The sequence below is a fragment of the Glycine max genome, chromosome 13, assembly GCF_000004515.6.
Source record: "Glycine max cultivar Williams 82 chromosome 13, Glycine_max_v4.0, whole genome shotgun sequence".
Taxonomy (NCBI): Eukaryota; Viridiplantae; Streptophyta; class Magnoliopsida; order Fabales; family Fabaceae; genus Glycine; species Glycine max.
Genome location: NC_038249.2, coordinates 9,527,104 through 9,547,149, shown reverse-complemented (window position 1 = coordinate 9,547,149; position 20,046 = coordinate 9,527,104). Strand labels below are relative to the sequence as shown.

At 30.7% G+C, this 20,046-nt stretch overlaps 1 long non-coding RNA gene and 1 pseudogene across 10 annotated transcripts; both read left to right on the top strand.

The window, feature by feature from the left end:
- The first annotated feature begins 7,373 nt into the window (after positions 1-7,373).
- Positions 7,374-11,187, top strand: LOC100793603 (rust resistance kinase Lr10-like; annotated as a pseudogene).
- A 1,939-nt stretch (positions 11,188-13,126) lies between these two features.
- LOC102663273 (uncharacterized) lies at positions 13,127-19,167 on the top strand. Of its 10 annotated transcripts, none has more exons than XR_417489.4 (9): positions 13,127-13,323; positions 13,722-13,780; positions 13,910-14,006; positions 14,314-14,446; positions 14,545-14,621; positions 14,814-14,894; positions 15,806-15,872; positions 16,073-18,087; positions 18,207-19,167. It is a non-coding gene; the product is annotated as an uncharacterized lncRNA (long non-coding RNA). The 10 variants fall into 10 exon arrangements; XR_001384433.3 differs by having other exon boundaries at positions 13,140-13,323; positions 13,722-13,766; positions 13,910-13,966; XR_417483.4 differs by having other exon boundaries at positions 13,140-13,323; positions 13,722-13,766.
- The last annotated feature ends 879 nt before the right edge of the window (positions 19,168-20,046 follow it).

Genomic DNA, 20,046 nt, shown 5'->3' with positions numbered 1-20,046 from the left:
ATTACTTTAAGCACATTTGTATGACTTGAAAAGAATTTTTAAACCTCTCTTGCTATTTTTACTATCTCATCCTGTTATGTGGTTTTCTAGGAACAAATAATTTATTTTATCATTTCTTAGGCCTCGTCCAGACAAAGTATTAAAAATCGAAACTAAATAGTACTCAGTATTACACATGTATCCTTGAGAATTAGTATTTTGAAAAATTTCATCCGATTTTCCTGAATAATTAGAAAATTAGTTCAATTAACTAAAAGTAGGGCTCTCATATGTACATCAATGGGTTCTATAATAGTGTTAAGAAATTTAATATTTGGGAATTACTTCAGTGTAGATTATAAATAACCCACACCTATCGATAATTCATGCATTTATTTATTGACATGTAGCTGCTTTTGCCATGTCATATAATGAACTTTAAGTATAATCAAATATTATTTAAATGATTTTGATTTAATTCAAACAAATCTAACAAAGATATTGTTTTATCAATTTTAAATTAATTTAATAATATATAAATCTAATTGTGTTTAATGAAGTAAAAAATAAATTGTTAAATTGGTTACATTAATATATTAATTTTTTGATTTCAAAAATTAAAATTAAGTTTATAATATATATTAGGAAATCAAATTCATATAAAGTTGTTAATTAGACATAATCAAATTTAACATACCTGATTATATTGAAAAAAGAATTTAATTACACGCATTAATGATATTCAATATACAATTTTTAAAAAATATTCTAATAAAATTTTGAATATATATATATATATATATATATATATATAATATTTTATGGAAATATTAATTCATAAAGATATTTAAAAAAAAATCGTGAATGTTATTAAATAAAAGTAACTATTCATAAATTTAATAAATTTAGTTTTTTTAAAAAATAATAAATTTAGCTAAATATATTAAATAAATTCCTTTTAATTTTTTTAATTATTATTGGATACAAAGCATATTATAAAAACCGAATTAATGAATAAAAAAAGACTCCTACGTACTATATTAATCTTTACTATCTATCTATATTTATTAGTTAAAATAAATTATTATAGTAACATTATGTTTTTTTGTAATGTCTAATTAAGTGATTTTAATTAGATTGCAAGAATAATTTAATTTAATTTAAATATATGTAATTAATTAATTATAACGTGATGGTGTGATGTTTGTATATATATAAGATTATAATTACATAGGTGAAAATCTTGTTTTAGGGGTGAATAGTAAGTTTTTGAATGGTTTGACCCGGATGAATAAAGTTTGAGAGATAGGAATTAAGTGGGTGGATTTAGGAAGCATGCAAAAAAATGTCTTTGTTAACGGTTTTTTTTTGGAATTAGAAGAAACCACCATAAATGTATTTATGGTGGCTTATTATGATTGTCACAAATGATTCATCTTTATTTAAAGTTCTCGTATGTATAAGTTTTACAATCTCACTTTAGGATCATGTTTGATACGAGAATGCAAGACTCCTTGAGGAAATTGAATTTGGAGGAGAAAGAAACATAATGAGTGTTGTCTTTAACGAATAATCTATTATTGACAATAGATAAGTCTTTGTACTTACCATTGTTCAAAAAAAGATATGGTAATTAAATATTGATGTTACTCTTAACATTATTAAAAAACAAGACAACACTAAGATTCTCTCTCAAGCATCACCTAAAGTTCGAACTCAATAACTTCAAGAAGTGTCATTAAGAAGATCCACAAGAGAAAGAAAACATGTAATTTGATATGATTATGTCATATTTCTTTAAGAACATGAATATAACATTAGGTTAACTGAGAAGGTTTAATTAACCTTAGTCAAGTCATGTTGTGCTCTAACTCTCAAATGGATTGATGTCATAAATGATGTAATAAAATCAATGCTTGAACATGACATTTGAGATATCATCAAATTTCTTGAAAGTGTAAAACCCATAAGTTATAGATAAATATCTATAGTCGAAAGGGATTCAATGGGTAATATTAAAATATATAAAGTTTATCTTGTCGTCAAAAGTTTTACAAGAAAAAAGACTTGATCACAAAGAGACTTTCTCTCTAATTTTTTAGAAAGACTTTCTTAGGACTATAATGACATTGTAGATCATTTTGACAATTGTTTTGCATAGATGGATGTAAAGATTACGTTTTTAAATGGAAACATTGATGAAACAATTTATGCGGTGCAACCAGAAAACCTTGTTTAATATAATGTAAAGTCTATGGTATGTAAACTAAAGAAATCCATTTTTGCTTTAAACAAGTCTCTCGTCTATGATATTACAAAATTCATCAAGATTATCTCTTATGATGTTGAGTTAAATTTGGTTGATGATTGTGTATGCTAAAAGTTTAGTTGGAGTAAATTTATTATTTTGGTATTATATGTTGATGACATCCTAGTATCATCATATGACTTATTGTTGCAAAACAATTATATTACAATTTATCATGAATGCTTTATTTTTTTTGTATTGTCTTGAAATAATTTTTTGTGGGAGTCCTAAGGTGATATATAAGTAATTTTGGTATGCAACACTAAAAAGTAGTAAAGCACATTATGTATTAATTAAAGAGAACAAGAAACTACATGTTTTCATATCGAAAGTCTAGAAGTTTAGAGATCATTGAATATTCTGACTTTGATTTTTTCGGAATGTCTTAATAGCAATCATTTCACATAAGGATCCACATTTTACCGTGTTGGTGGAGTTAATATTTTTCTATTCGATATCATACTAGAATTTATGATTGTTAAATTATTGTAACTAACTTTCCTGTTGTCAACATTAGGTAGCCATCAGGTGTTTATTGGGACAATATCTTAATGGTATAATTAAGGATTTAACCAAGTAAAAATTTGTTGACATAAAGTATTTGGTTGTTAAATAAAGAATTTAGAAAATACATATTTGTATAGAACATATAGGAACCCATTGCATGCTAGTTGATCCACTAACTAAAGGTATGACACTTAAAGTTTTTCATGAGCACACTGTTCATATAGGTCTAATTCCTAATAGTATTTTAGTTTAGTGAGATTCTTACTTATGTTTTATATCTTATGGTTTACAAACATTTTGTTGTTTAGATTTTCTGCAGAAATAAAGTTAAAGTTTATCATTTTATTATCAGCTTATTTTATTTGCAATATTTATGTTGTGTTTGGATAGATCTATATAAAGAATAAAGTTTGGGCTAATTGGAAATAGGCATGACTAAGATCACATTGCATGTGATTTTCATGTTGCTTATTCATATTGACCTATGTCATTGAGTGTACTGATGTGATGGTCATTGGGATCTAGTTACATTTTTTGTAGTGACGAAAGCCGCAATGAGTCTATTATTGATACATGAGATGAACTAGGTTGTTAAGATGGAAGTCTAAAGGTAAATAGCATACAAATGTGTGCTTAAGGATTTTTGATATAATTGTTACAATATGTAGCCCAAGTAGGAGATTGTTGGAATTTTCTATTCCAATAATTAATGTAGGCTAATATTATAAAACAATTATATTAGCTATTTATTATTAATGGGTTTTATTTTATGTGATCAAATTAAGTGAGCCTATTAGACAACTAAGTCAAATGATATGGACTTAAATGAGCATATGTCATTGTTGATGCATTAGGGAATAATGAGAACCCTATTAGGTTATGGTCCTCAATATACCGAGTCGTCGGATATAGTTTCTCTTCTTCACATCTGAAGAGTTATGAAGGTCCTATTAAGGAATAAATAGCTTATGGTTGAGTAAGAACCATGAAGTCACTGGTTACGATGTTAGCCGATTATCTGTTCCGTAACATATCCTAAGAAGAGTACATAGATCAAAAATCACCACGGATTCAGATTCTGCTGCATTTGTTTGATTAGACATTATGGATCCAGACATTCCTAAAACTCTTCTTGATAATCTAACATAATGTGTTCCTGATGATTATATTGATATTTTATAAGGATCCTCTAAAATTCTAATATTGTCTCCCCCACAGAATTATGATAGAGAAAGTGAAACTCAGACATATACTGCCACAAACTTGACCTTACCAAATTCTTTGAAATTAAATTTAAACCTGCATTAAGTTGCGCAACACTGACTTTAATGGATTTTTCTAGTCCACAAGTCCAAAAAAGGTGTGCTGGACTTTTGGATATAGTGTGTGGAATTAGGGATGGGTAAGCGGACCGGCCCACCCTGCGTAAGGTCCGCCAGAATTGGCATCGGATCGGGTCAGCCCACCTCGCATTCTTACATAGACCTAATAAATTGATGCATCCCCGCCCCTGTGAACTCCGCGGATCAAACGGGCCGGTCTGTGGGCCTAATTTTAAATGAATTCCAATTTCAACAAAAATGTAACACAACCAAATTAAGTTCAACACAAATGTAAATAAAATCTCAACAATTAGTCAATTACATCAATAAAATAAATAATGTTTTAACAAAAGAAAATTCAAACAATAAATCTAAAATATGAAACTTAAACATCTCCAACAACAAATGATTTCATATTTGAAGTAGCTTGAGCCATCTCCATCTCCACATCTTCATCTTCTTTTCCTAAAACTCAAAACAATAATAAATATTAGAATCAACTCAAGTTAAGTGATTAAAATTAAGACAACAATTATTACACATTATTTACTTTGCTTATCAAATCCTAGTAACCAATTTTTAGTACATATCAAGGCTTGCACGTTGTTAGCAAGAAGCCTAGTTCGATATTTGTTATGCACCCGTGAACCAATACTAAATGTAGATTCGGAAGCCACAATTGTAATTTGGATGCATAAAATATCACAAGCCAACAATGAAAGATCTGGATTAAGCAGGATTCTCAAGGTACTGTAGTTGGTGGGATTCTCAAACCATGGATTAACTAGACTTACGAGCAACCCGCAGACCTCGCGGACCAAATCTGCACAGTCCGTTGGTTAAGTGAGATGAACCTAAAATTTTTGCATGACCACAGACTATTTAAAAAAATTAGTCTATTACTCGCGCAAACACGGACCCTGCGGGACAGTCTATGGGCCCGAGCCCATTTACTCACCCGTATGTGGAATTGCTCTAAATCTAAGCAGTCCTTTACCTTCTACACATAATACTACAGAAAAGTCTAGCCAAAGACAAATGAATGATGGATGTGACAATAACTAAAGTTTGTTCAAGGAAATGTGTGAATGACTTATAAGTTTATGCATGAACTATATGTAGATAATTTATAACAAAATAAATGTCATTTTTGACCCAGAGAGAAGAGCTATTAATCCAATTCAGAAAAAGAAAACATTGTTGGTCCATATATATATATATGAGCTAGAAAACACCTCCAAGACATGAAAAATCAAAACAGACCTAGCGAATTTGATTCGGTGCCACTAGCTGCATACAGGATAATTGATTTGGTGCTTCTTTACAAAAATAAAAGGCAAAATTGGTCTCCCACTTTATCTCCAATTACGGATTTGGTCCTCCTATAATTTAATTCACAAATTTGGTCCGTCAGTTTTATAAATCTCTGCAAAATTGGTCCTGGAAGCCCGATTTGGACGTTGACCGTTAACCTCAGACATTGACTGTCACGTGTCAATGCCACGTGTCAACGTCTGAGTGGTTCTCTGTAAAGGCTTCATTTTTTGTAGGTAAAATTGCACTTTTGGTCCCCCAGTTTTACTCCAATTTCGATTTTGGTCCCCTTATAGTTTAATTCACACATTTAGTCCCTCAGTTTTATATATCCATTTATAAATTGTTCCTATAAAATTGGTCTTTTGAATGGTTTAGCCACTAGTGCTAGAGACATGGTAGTAGGTCTTAATAAATCTCGCACTTTTTTTTCATCGTAAGTTTTTCACTCACTTGGAACCCAGAGCAAAATCACTCTTTGTCTCTCTCCCACTTCCGGGATTGTTCAACTTGGGAAAGTGGCGCATGAATCTCAACCTCGGTATGAAATTTTCAGATCTCTTACTTTAACAGGTTTTGTAATAACTTTTTTTTCTCTTTTTTTGTTCCCCCATGCGGTATTATGTGTATACGACTGCTTAAGTGGCCTATGTATGACAATGATATTTTTGTTTGAAATTTGAAATACAACTTCTCCAGTAATGAAATTTGGCTGAATTTATAAAGGGATTTATAAAACTTAGGCACCAAATATGCGAATTAAATTATAAGGGGACCAAAATCGAAATTGGAGTAAAACTGGGGGACCAAAACTACAATTTTACCTACAAAAAATGAAGCATTAATAGGGAACCACTCAGACTTTGACACGTGGCATTGACACTTGACATTGATATGTGGTAGTCACACATGGCAGTCAACGTCTGAGATTAACGGTCAACGTCCAAATCCGGTTTCCAAGACCAATTTTGCAGGGATTTATAAAACTGGGGACCAAATTTATGAATTAAATTATAGAGAGACCAAATCCAAAATTAGAGATAAACTAGGAAACCAAAGTGTAATTTTGCCAAAATAAAAATAAAAACTGATTCGGTGCTTATGCAAATTCTTGACGCTTACGTGTTTCATTAGCTTTCACATCTTGCATCCTTCAAATCTCATCCTCTTCACAAAAATTCAAAAAGCCTAACGTCTCGCTATCACTGTTAATGTTTACCTCTACTATTAATCAAAACCTTCCAAGCCCAACCACGTGAAAATTGACCGAAACCTTAGAAGAACTCTTCAAAATCGTGTTGATTTTTCCAAGACTTAATACCCCCTCAGGGACAAGTTAAAGTCTACGTAATCACACATTCTTTTAATATTGGAAAAATGAGGTCCCCTAAGTCCATGTCTTAAATATCAATAATTATAAGCATACATTTATTTTCCTATCGCGCATGTATGTAGAATTCAAAAATAAAGTTTCAGAATTTTAATAAGCTCTTACTGTAGTCCAACCATTTCAACCTATAAGCTCCGGAAAACTATCACTTTGAGTGTTATATATAATAACTAAAATTAGCTGCATTATTGGTTCAATTTCATTTAATTCTACAAAGTAAATGTATATGCAAATGAAGTTCCAAATATTATCTCCATTAATTCTTGTTAGTCAAAACTCTTTAATAGAAGAAGATCATTTGTTTCATAATTACTCCAAGTCAAACATATTTAACCAAAAATTCTTACGCAATGAACGATCGAAAAGTACATGTATTTTGTTGGTATAGATAATACCAATTAATTCTTTTAAGACATCATCAATCGTACCGTCTTATACTTATAGTCTCTAAATCTTTCTCATTCTAATATCATTCAATCGGAATTTTACATAATACAATAATGCTGAGATTAATTTAAGATGCGTAAAAAGTAAAAAAAAAAAAAGATATTAGGACAGAAATAACCTTACAATTTTTCTTTCAATATCGACTTTGATTTTGTATGCACTATGCACTTAAAGGTGTGCGAGAAACAGTTTGAGCGTCATGTGGAGACAGAGCGCTTTATTGGTGTTCCTGTTATTACTAGTCCACCAAATTTGTGCAACCAATGAGCAAGAGCATGCTTGCCCCCCTTCTTCCTGTGGCAAAATCACCAACATAACTTATCCATTTCGATTAAGAGGCGACCCAAAAGGTTGCGGTGACAACAGGTATGAGCTAGCTTGTGAAAACAATGTTACGGTGTTATATTCGTACTCTGGAAAATATCATGTGCAGGCTATCAACTACAACAATTTCACAATCCGTGTGGTGGATCCGGGTGTTCAACAGCCAAATTGCTCCTCCCTTCCTCGCTACTTCTTGTCTCCAACCAATTTCAGTGATAGTGATAATTTTTACTTGGATCGATACCAAATTCAAAATCGATGTTATCCTTGGAAGCGCGCTTTCCAGAAGCATATAATTTTCTTAAATTGTAGGCATGCAGTGATTGACAATGAGAAGTATGTGGAAACTGATCCTTGCATCAAGTGGCACTCCAAAGGGTACATATACGCTATTGCTGGTGACTTAATAGCAAAGGACTTTGAAGTTGGTTGTGAGGTAAAGCTGGTTGCTCCCACATCATGGTGGGGTTTGGATACAAATAATTCTTCATACACTCAGATGCACAGAGCGCTTCTCTATGGATTTGAGCTTTCATGGATCAATCTCGCCTGTGTCGATCAGTGTGGAAATCCCGACTGCGCATTTGACGCTTACAGTCAGAAGCTTCAATGCTCCATGTACTTCTGCCGCAATTTCCTGGGGGGACGGCGGTACTTTATTGAAGGTGCTAAAGGTTGTAAAAATTGTTAATTAATTAATTTCGTTGGTATATATTAATTAATTTCTCGTAATCATTTGCAAAATTTGAAATATTTGTTTAAACCTTAAACATAACAATGTTTATTTTATTCCTTACTTTAATCATTGCCATTTTATTCACTCATTTCGAACATCCAACCAATATATTATATGTGAATTCTCTTACACTTTAAAAAAATAATCTTTGTGCACTCTGTCAATTCCCAATTATATTTATTCAATTAACATTGTAAATAATTATATATTTACAAATCATCAATAGAACCATCTTTAATCTGTTAAACCATATATATTTTTGCATTTGGTAAAACAAGGTTTCAAAAGTCTGTACTTATATTTTAATCTATATTTCTTATTCATCCTATTAATAAAATCATTTTTTAAACAAAAAAAACAATTTATTAGTTTTATTTTTTGTACCTATATCTATATGCTAAATAGTCTTCTCTGTCTAGCTCGTTGTGATGAAATCCGAAATTGATTTTTTTTTTTTTTTTTGTCAATAGGGATAAGGTCCAGGCTGCTATCCTTTGCAGTAGGTAAGGATTTTATAACCTTAATTTTTTGTTTTATCTCAAATCAAAATATATTGAAATTTTTATAATAATTATTTCAAAAGTCATCTTAAGAATATTTTTTACTGGTTGATTGTATAAAATTGTTTTAGGTTTCGTTAATAATTAAGTATTTTAAGAAATTAAAAAAACATTTATTGTAGAAATTAGATATAAATGTAAAAAAAAAAGTCATAAATAATATAATTTTATGTAACTCAAATTTTGTTTCTTCCTTTTAGTTCCTTAATCATCATTTGCCAATTATTTTATTTACATTGTCTTTGCATGCATAGCCATTAAACCTTAGTACTATTCCATCCAATGAATCATCCTTCTTAAATGTATGTATATGTACGTGCAAGTTATTTAATACATACAGACTAATAGAACCATTGGCTTGCATTTGAAACAATGACTTATATGATTTCTTAGTATAATATAACATAATTCAACAATATAAGTTAATCATCAAATTGATCCCTAGCTAGATTTGGCAGTAACTATTTATTTTTCTCCTTTCTATAACAAAAGAAATTGATAACCACTAATCAATTTGGTCCTTGATGCAACTTAATATTAGTAACGAAACTGACCGATATATGCAAAATCCTCAACAACTAAATTGGTTGATATTTGCAAATTTGATGGATAATATCAATTTTAAGAACTAATTAAATTGATATCCTACTTTAACAAATACCTTACTTATTGCATCTAACATTAACATTGTAATCAAAAAATTCTTTATCACACTATTGACTCAAGTAAATCATTTCTTTCTTTTTTTGCAGAAGCCATTTTTTATGTCATATCAGGTGAGTTCCTCTATTTTTATATGCTACACATAATATTAACCATGCAAAACATTTCACTAGAGTTAGTATGTGTTATAATAGTTTGACGTCATTATTATTACTATTGATTATATGATGCTATATATGTACCACTTTGTTACTTTGACTCTTCCAATAATTAAGAATCTTCTAATATTAACATATTGTGCATATAGGTCATCTTTTTTTCATTTATCATCCGTTGTAAGATAATAGTCACATTTGTGATATTAATTTACAGGATTGTCTAAAACTATAAGAGGACCAAACCCAGAACTTGAACGTGAAATCGGTGCCTATGACTCAATATTTATTATCTTTGGACACTACATTCTACCATTCTTGGCAGACAAGTTTTTGTTTGGGATGACATTGTTTATTGTGCTTTTGATATACAAATGGAGAAAAAGGCATTTGTCAATATATGAAAATATTGAAAATTATCTGGAACAAAATAACTTGATGCCTATTGGATACTCATACAAATAAATTAAGAAGATGGCTAGAGGTTTCAAAGACAAATTGGGTGAAGGAGGCTATGGCTTTGTATTCAAGGGAAAGTTGCGTAGTGGGCCTTCTGTGGCAATTAAAATGCTACATAAAGCAAAAGGTAGCGGCCAAGACTTTATTAGTGAAATTGCAACCATTGGAAGAATACATCATCAAAATGTAGTACAATTAATTGGATATTGTGTTGAAGGCTCAAAACGTGCCCTTGTTTATGAATTCATGCCCAATGGATCTCTTGACAAATTTATTTTTACCAAAGATGGAAATATACAGTTAACATATGACAAAATATATAATATAGCAATTGGAGTAGCTCGTGGGATTGCTTATCTCCATCATGGGTGCGAGATGCAAATTTTGCATTTTGATATCAAACCCCATAACATCCTTCTTGATGAAACATTCACCCCAAAGGTCTCTGACTTTGGATTGGCAAAACTATATCCAATAGATAATAGCATTGTGACTATGACAACGGCAAGAGGGACAATTGGGTATATGGCTCCGAAATTATTTTATAAAAATATTGGAGGAATATCCCACAAGGCAGATGTTTATAGCTTTGGAATGCTTTTGATGGAGATGGCAAGTAAGAGGAAGAAACTAAATCCCCATGCAGATCATTCAAGTCAACTTTACTTTCCCTTTTGGATTTATAATCAACTAATTGGAGAAGAGACAGATATAGAAATGGAAGGTGTCATAGAGGAGGAAAATAAAATAGCAAAAAAGATGATCATTGTTTCACTTTGGTGTATACAGTTGAAACCAAGCGATCGCCCCTCAATGAACAAAGTAGTGGAAATGCTTGAAGGAGACATTGAAAGTCTGGAAATACCTCCAAAGCCTTCTCTATATCCACATGAGACAATGGAAAATGATCAAAGCATCTACTCTAGTCAAACAATGTCAACGGACTTCATTAGTTCTTCTAGTTATTCCAAGGAAATCGTGACTAATCCTTTGGTAGAGGATACTATTTGATAATGCACAGTAGTTACCCAAATTTAAGATTTTATTCAAAGTTCCCTTATATCTAATCGTAATATAAACTGATTCTACTTGAATGTGTATATGTTACTTGTAAGTTTTAGCATATAATTCTATCAAAACTAGGATTGTGTTATAAGCTAGCAATGTAGGCTTACATCGTAAAAATGGGCAAACAATAAAAAAATTTATGAAATTAATGATAATTAGTAATTAAGAGATATAAGGTTGATTCAACAATTACAATAAAGATAGAAGGAAGATGAGAAAGATTATGAGTAAAAGATTTCAACTGTTCTTTCTAACAAAATTAACTTACAAACTAATATTTATTGATGAAAAAATTATAATTCGTAATTACTAATTAGAATTAAAACCCTATAAAAAAATTAATTAATTCAAACATTGTTTGAAAAAATTGTCTCAATTAATTGTTAGAAAAATTTTAAAATTATTATTTTAAGCACATTTATATGACTTGACAAGAATTTTTAAACCACTCTTGCTATTTTTACTATCTCATCCTGTTATTCGGTTTTCTAGAAACAAATAAGTTATTTTATCATTTCTTATGTCCGATTCAGACAAAGTATTAAAAATCGAAACTAAATAGTACTCAGTATTACAAATGTAGCCTTGGGAATTAGAATTTTGAAAATTTTCATCCGATTTTTTTGAATAATTAGAAAATTAGTTTAATTAACTAAAAGTAGGGTTCTCATATGTACATCAATGGGTTCTATAATAGTGTTAAGAAATTTAATATTTGGGAATTCATTACTTGGGTGTAGATTATAAATAACCCACACGGTTCGATAATTCAAGCATTTATTTATTGACATGTAGCTGTTTTTTGCCATGTCATATAATAAACTTTACGTCTAATCAAATATTATTTAATTAATTTTGAATTAATTCAAACAAATCTAACAAGATATTGTTTTATCAATTTTAAATTAATTTAATAATATATAAAGCTAATTGTGTTTAATGAAGTAAAAAATGAATTGTTAAATTGCTTGTATTAATATATTAATTTTATAATTTCAAAAATTAAAAATTAAGTTCATAATATATATTACTAAATCATATTCATACAAAGCTGTTAACTAGACATAATCAAATTTATCATACCTGATGATATTGAAAAAAGAATTTAATTACACGAATTAATGATATTCAATATATAATTTTTAAAGAATATTTCTAATAAAATTTTGAATATATATATATATATATATATATATATATATATATATATATATATAATATTTTATGGAAATATTAATTCATAAAGATATTTAAAACCTCAACATGATTAAAAAAATCATGAATGCTATTAAATAAAAGTAACTATTCATAAATTTAGTTTTTTTTAATTAATTAATTTAGCTAACTATATTAAATAAATTTCTTTTAATTTTTTAATTATTATTGGATACAAAGCATATTATAAATACTGAATTAATGAATAAAAAAAAGACTCCTATGTCCTATATTAATCTTTACTATCTATCCATAATTATTAGTTAAAATAAATTATTATAGTAACATTATGTTTTTTTTAATGTCTAGTTAAGTGATTTTAATTAGTTTATAAGAATAATTAAATTTAATTTAAATATATGTAATTAATTAATTATAAGGTGATGGTCTGTGATGTTAGTATATATATGATTATAATTACATAGGTGAAAAACTTATTTTAGGGGTGAATAGTAAGTTTTTGAATGGTTTGGACAAGATGAATGAAGCTTGAGGGATAGGAGATAGGAATTAAGTAGGTGAGTTTAGGAAGCATGGAAAAAAAATGTCTTTTTTGACGGTTTCTCAGGAAATTAGAAGAAACCACAGAAATGAATTTCTGATGGCTAATTTTGACCGCCACAAATAATACACAGTTTTAATTTATTTATTAACACTTGTTTATTTTTTATTAATTTTGATAACGTGTCCCTTGACACAACAACTCTCTCCGCATTCCTTTCTCACTCTTCACTATTGATTACGATCTCTCCACCATGACGACCAGTTTCACTTTGTGCTCGCATTCGCCTTCTAGAGATCACTCCTCGCATTCTCTCATTCTCATAGTCTCGCATTCTTTTCAGACTCTTGCATACAAAATCGTATCCATTCAAGGTAATTTTTAAATCCTATTTTGTGATTCTCCAATATTTTTGTTAGGTTGTAGATTATCAACCTATGATTCCTTTCTACTCTCAGAATATAGAACCAAGACCTCACAAAAAATTAGAATACAGAGGAAGAAGGGAAACTCACTCGTGGAACTCACACGAGGAAGCACAGTCCCAAGGGACTGAATGTTACTAATTTTTTATGAATTAATCTGATTACAATAGGATACTGCTATTTATACAAGTGAAAGCAATGAGACCCACTTAAACTCTAACAACCCCTTTTATTTTTAACCCCTTTCGGTTATTTTATAAACTAAGTATTACAATTTTCTCACTCTGTTTTTTCATCATTTATTGGATTTTAGTTCATATTTTTTCATTACTCTGCTTCTGTGAAAGGTTGTTCTTCCACTGAGTGTCATGAAGCTTCAAGATTGGGAACAAGTAAGAGAACTCAGGTTACTTCATTTTAGACATAGTATCTGTACGTTGTGCTTAAGTTTTTGCATTTTGTGCTTGTATTCTGAGTTGTCTTGAAGCCTCTTTAATTACTATGAATTATAACTATGAAATTTCTTTTTTGACAGCTTGGAAGGAAGGTGAGGAGTAAAGACACCGATTCTTGTAACAGATATGCAATTGTGGTACTAATTCTCAATTGATATTTGATAGTGCTCAAATAATGTAAGTGTTTTTTTTCCACTGCAAAACTTAGGTTGCTTGCAATGTGTTTGATGAAATGTATTATTTCTTCTTTGCTTTAGTTTGAGCACTTCATCTAATTTTCATTTCACTGTTAGTTCTGCTCTAAATTTTTAATGGCAAGGAGCAATCCAATAGCTTGTTGCCTTGATTCCATGCTTATAAAGCAATCATATAGCACACAAAAAGCTTTTCTAATGTTGTAAGCTTAAAATTGTCCTCCTTCATTGTGAAATTGATCAAATATCAATTTTTGTTGATTATGTATCTAGACTTATTATGGTTTCAGTTAAAGAGGAAGTTGCAAGTCATTACCTAGGTCAGGGTGGTTTGGTCTGGTTTCAACTTATGTTGCTTATTCTCCTAAGATTGCAAGTAGATACTTGGAGTCTTCATGCAACTATTGGCTTAATTATAGCATGGTTGTTCTTTCACTTTGCAAGTAATAATCCATTTTTTCACATTCAAATTCCTAAACCCTTTGTATTTGTTTCATTTTTTCATTGGTTTGGTGTTGCAGAAGAATGGTAAAATGAACTATCTACAATTACTTTAGGAGACCAAACTCTATAATATTGTTCAAGGAGGAAGTAGTAGGTAGGTAGTTTTATTTTCCTTAATAATAACTTTAGGCAATTTTCCTGGTTGTTTTTATTAATAATTATTATTAGTGTTGTGTATGTGTGTGTTTGAGTGGATGAATGAATTGGTGCATAGAGATGGAAGGTTTTACTCTTAGGAAGTTGGTGAGGTTTCAAATTTTCAAATTACTTGTCCCCTTCTTTTCAGGACATGATTAATCTGGATGGAAATCAGAGAGTTCTGTGACAAGGTTTTCCAAATATTCACCATGTGAATGACAGTTCAATGGTATATTGAATATTTCTTTTATTCCTTTCTTTCCTTTTAGATGCTTGGTGATTAATTTTCCTGTCTGCTTTTCTAGTTTCATACTCCCTAATTTTAAGTTTGAGAAATAGCTTATGATATTGGAATCATCTATTATGCCTTGTGAAAGATATGTAGTTGTTTTTGTTCACAACTTTCTTTGATTCTCCTATTATAATTAGTAATTTGCCATGCTACTCTAGGCATATTTAATCCATAAATAACCTTATGAAATCCGCATGGAAGGCCAATTTATCAAGTTGTCAACAATAGTTAAAAACAATAAATTGGGATATAATAATTCATCTAGAAACTATACACATAATAGTTTTTTTGGCTCAGGAAGCAGCATGTGGATTTTTTGGCTGCAACAAATGTGGTTGCCCGTGCAAGAGTCAATCCTTGATGTTTATTTATTCTTTACTCACTTTGAATTTGAATATTGTATATTTGTCTCAAACATTCTCTTTTGATATATAGTCAATAAAATTGTGGTAGCTTAACGGCAACATACCATTATTAAATCTATTTCTTTTGGCATTTGGATATAGATCTAACATTATTTATTGGTGTTCAAACAATTATTGTTGTTACTAGTTATAATCTATGATCTGTATTGGTAGTAACTCTACTTGAAATGTTGCGTGTTATTGACTTTTTGTAGTTTTTATCACTTTCCTTCATTGCTACATAAGATACAGTTTATCATACATGATAGCATGTTGATCTTACTTTAAACATGATCTTTTTCTCTCTATGGATTCCTGATAATTTTGAGTGTGTATGTGTGTGTTTGAGTGCATGAATGAATTGGTGCATTGAGATGCAAGGTTTTACTGTTAGGAAGTTGGTGAGGTTTCAAGTTTTCTAATTTCTTATTTCCTTTAATCCAGGTGGCATCCCAAGCATAAAATGTAAAGATTGAGATGCTTGTGGATAGGACTGGACCTACTCTCACAGGTTTCATTTCTTTCTCTATTTTGTTGACATAGCACATGATCCAACTCTGTTTAATAAATAGAGTTTGCTAATAATTTTTTATTAATCATGTTTGACTTAAAACTGCCTTTCACATTCAGACACTATGTTTGTAATAGGCCATTATGCAAACAAAAATTATTAAATTCTAAACAATGAAATTACTTGCCCCTTCTTTTCAGAACATGATGAATCTGGATGAAAATCAAAGAGTGCTCCGACAAGGTTTTCCAAATATTCACCATGTGAATGACAGTTTAATGGTATATTGAATATTTCTTTTATTCCTTTCTTTCCTTTTAGATGCTTGGTGATTAATTTTCCTTTTAGCTTTTTTAGTTTCATCACTCATTAATTTTAAGTTTGAGAAATAGCTTATGATACTGGAATGATTTGTAATGCCTTGTGAAAGATATTTAGTTGTTTCTGTTCACAGCTTTCTTTGATTCACCTATTATAATTAGTCATTAGCCATGCCACTCTAGCATATTTAATGCATATATAACCTTATGAAATTCATGTGGAAGGTCAATTTATCAAGTTGTCAACAACAATTAAAAACAATAAATTGGGATATAAGAATTTATGTAGAAACCATACACAATAGATTTTTTCGATCAAGAAGTAGCATGTGGATTTTTTTGCAGCCCATGTAAGACTCAATCCTTGATTTTTATTTATTCTTTACTCACTTTGAATTTGAATATTGTATTGTTATCTCTAACATTCCCTTTTGATATATATCCAGTAAAACTATGGCAGCTTAACGGGAACATACAATTATTAAATCTATTTCTTTTGGCATTTTGGAATTTGGATATAGATCTGAAATTATTGGTGTTCAAACAATTATCAACTTTGCGTATCCACGTGTTGTTACCATTTATAGTCTATGATCCCTATTGGTAGTAACTCTGCTTGAAATGTTTAGTGTTATTGACTTCCTTCAGTTTTTTATCACTTTCCTTCGTTGTTAAGTTACAATTCATCATACATGATAGCATGTTGATCTTGCTTTAAACATGTTCTGTTTCTCTCTATGGATTCCTGATTTTAAAAAAGTTAATGTAAGAAGCTATGTTTATCGAGTGGGTCGTACTGCAAGAGCTAGAAGAGAAGGATATGCTATCACTTTTGTGACTGACAATGACCGATCACTTTTAAAAGCCATTGTGATTATCATTAAAAGAGTCGCCGCATTTTATCAAGCTTTATTTTATATTTCCTTGCACAGTTTTCCTTATAAGATAAAAAAAAGGTTGTGCATGTTGATTTGCATGTTGGGTCCCATTTATCATAATTAACAATGTACTTACTCAAAAGGCCCAAAGAACAATGAAAAGATTTTTCTGAGGTAGCTCAAAAAGGCAGAGTTCAAAAAGGCAAAGCTCAGAACAAAAAATAGAAGTTAATATGCCTAGAGATTGAAGATTTGTCTCCTCGCATCCTCCAAACCTAATCATTGGAGAAACGTATTATGGAGTAAAAAATAAGAGCCTTCCTGAACAGATAAAGAGGAATGATGACTCTTCTCTCAACCATTGAGCCTAAAAACATTGAGGAAGCACTAAGTGAAGATTCTTGGGTGATAGCCATGGAGGAAGAACTAAGTCAGTTCACCAAGAACACAGTTTGGAATCTTGTTCCTCCTCCTATGAATCATTCAGTGATTGGAAATAAGTGGGTGCTCAAAAACAAGCTCAATGAAGAAGGAGAAGTGGTTAAAAACAAGGCTAGACTGGTTGTTTAAGAATACAATCAACAAGAAGGAATTGACTATGAATAAACCTTTGCAGCAGTAACAATACTTGAAGCCATTAGAATACTATTAGCTTATGCAGCACACAAAGACATCAAACTATACCAAATGGATGTTAAGAATGCCTTTCTGAATGAATTCATAAATGAAGAGGTGTATGATACGTGTTACTAAGCAAGCCTGGTTTCGAGGACTAGAGACCTCCAAGAAGAAGAAGAAGGAGAAAGTTCAAGCAAGGGAATTTCATTCATTCATGATTCTGTTAGTCTTATATATTAGATGTTTATTTATACTATTCCTCGCTAACAGATTTCTTAACATTTTGTGCACAAGGAATATTTACAGAATCAAATTGGTTAGGCTTGTCCCCTGCATCCCGACAGCATCAACCAAGGAGGATTCGCAGTGCCAAAATCACCCTCAGATATAGTCATTGAGGTATGAAGGTTTTGATACTCTTCTTTTGGGCTTTTCCTCTTTTTGCACCACCATTGCTTGCTCGACTTGTTCTGCTTGTTGCACCTCTGTCAATGCTTCCTGTTTTCCTCCCTTATCAGTGTATACGAAGCAACCACTGGGTTTGAAGATAAAGAAAGACCTTGTCATGTGTTTATGGTTTGAAACAAGCTCTAAGAGCTTGGTATGAAAGGCTAAGTTCATTTCTAGTTTCAAATGGATTCACCAGAGGAATAACGGACCCCGCACTATTCAGAAAGGCTCAAAAAGGAAACCTTCTTATTATTCATATCTATGTTGATGACATAATCTTTGGTGCAACCTCAAAAAGGATGTGCAAGGAGTTTTTTGAGTTAATGAAGGATGGATTTGAAACGAGTATGAAAGGTGAGCTAAAGTTCCTCCTAGGACTTCAAATCATTCAGAAAGTTTATGGGATTTTTATCCATCAAGAGAAATATACAAAGTCCCATCTAAAAAGGTTCAGAATGGATGAAGCCAAACCTATGGCAACCCCTATGCATCGTTCCACAATCATTGACAAGGATGAGAAAGGTAATCATACTTCATAAAAGGAGTATAGTGGTATGATTGATTCTTTATCATATTTAACTTCTAGTAGACCAGATATTGTGTTTGTCGTTTGCCTTTGTGCAAGATTTCAGTCTTATCCAAAAATTTCTCATGTTACTGCAGTTAAAAGGATCTTAAGATATCTTGTTGGAACTACTAATCATTGTCTATGGTTTAAGAAAAGGTCTGAGTTTGATCTTTTAGGATATTGTGATGTTTATTTTGCTGGTGATAAAGTAGAAAGGAAGAGCACTAGTAGAAATGGATGACCCGTTGTGGCGAGTGTCTCTTAACTTCAAGGTCTTTAGCTTTGTAGATTTGTTGTGACAAATTGCACCTTCGCTAAGGCGAGTCCATGTTAGTTTCAGCTTATCAAGTTTCTTGTTTTGTTGTGGCTAATACACATCTCAATGTAGCGAGATCATGTATGCCGCTCTTCATTCTTTGATGATCAAAATATGCTCTTGTAATATCTAAATTTACTCAAAAGCATCCAAAACTATCTTTAAAATCATTTTATACAAATTGTTAGTAAAAACAACAATTATGTACAAAAATTCTAAAGAAAACCTAAGATAATTTGCTCACAAATTAAGGTGTGAAAAAATAATTATCACATTCTTTTTAACATTTAAGAATTCAAAATTAATGCCTTATCATCATTATTTAATTTACAGAGACTTTACCAGTTTATTGTATGTAAGCACTTGGTTCACGAGTGCTTCCATCCATAGATACTAAATCAAATAGATTCTTTCAAATGAAATAAAATGTGTTGGCATTATCAACAGCATCTGAAGCATGTAAATTTGTATTAAGACCTTTTCATCCGTGGTTGGTTTATCTGCATCTCCGTCATAAACATTGTGTTTTTCATCCAAAGGAATGGATGGGCTTCCTTACCAATATCACTATGACTTTCAAGTAATATATATTTTTTTATGTTTGGCACATCATCTGATGGATTAAATTTTTATGGTGATTGGAGATCACCAAAGGATTTCATCTAAGGTGCTGTAGCTCTAACTCTATTTAGTGTGATGCAACAACTAAATATTGGCGCATTTCAGCGTTTGGTCCAGTCTTTCATGCTCTAGAAGGACCACACTTAGTCAACTTCACCGACACATATGAAGATGAAAAAGACTAGTAGTTAAGAAAATTAAATGTTCCACGTACAACTGTACAAGGTTACCCAATCCCTATTTAAATAGGTACTGGTCGGAGAAATGCTCTTCTTTTTATTCTGTTAAATATGTTAAATTATATGAATTCAAACGTATAGAATTTATATAATTAAAGAAGTTTGTGGCAACTGGTACATATATCAGGCAGCATGCTTACTTTAATTTTGATCTTTCCAAAAAC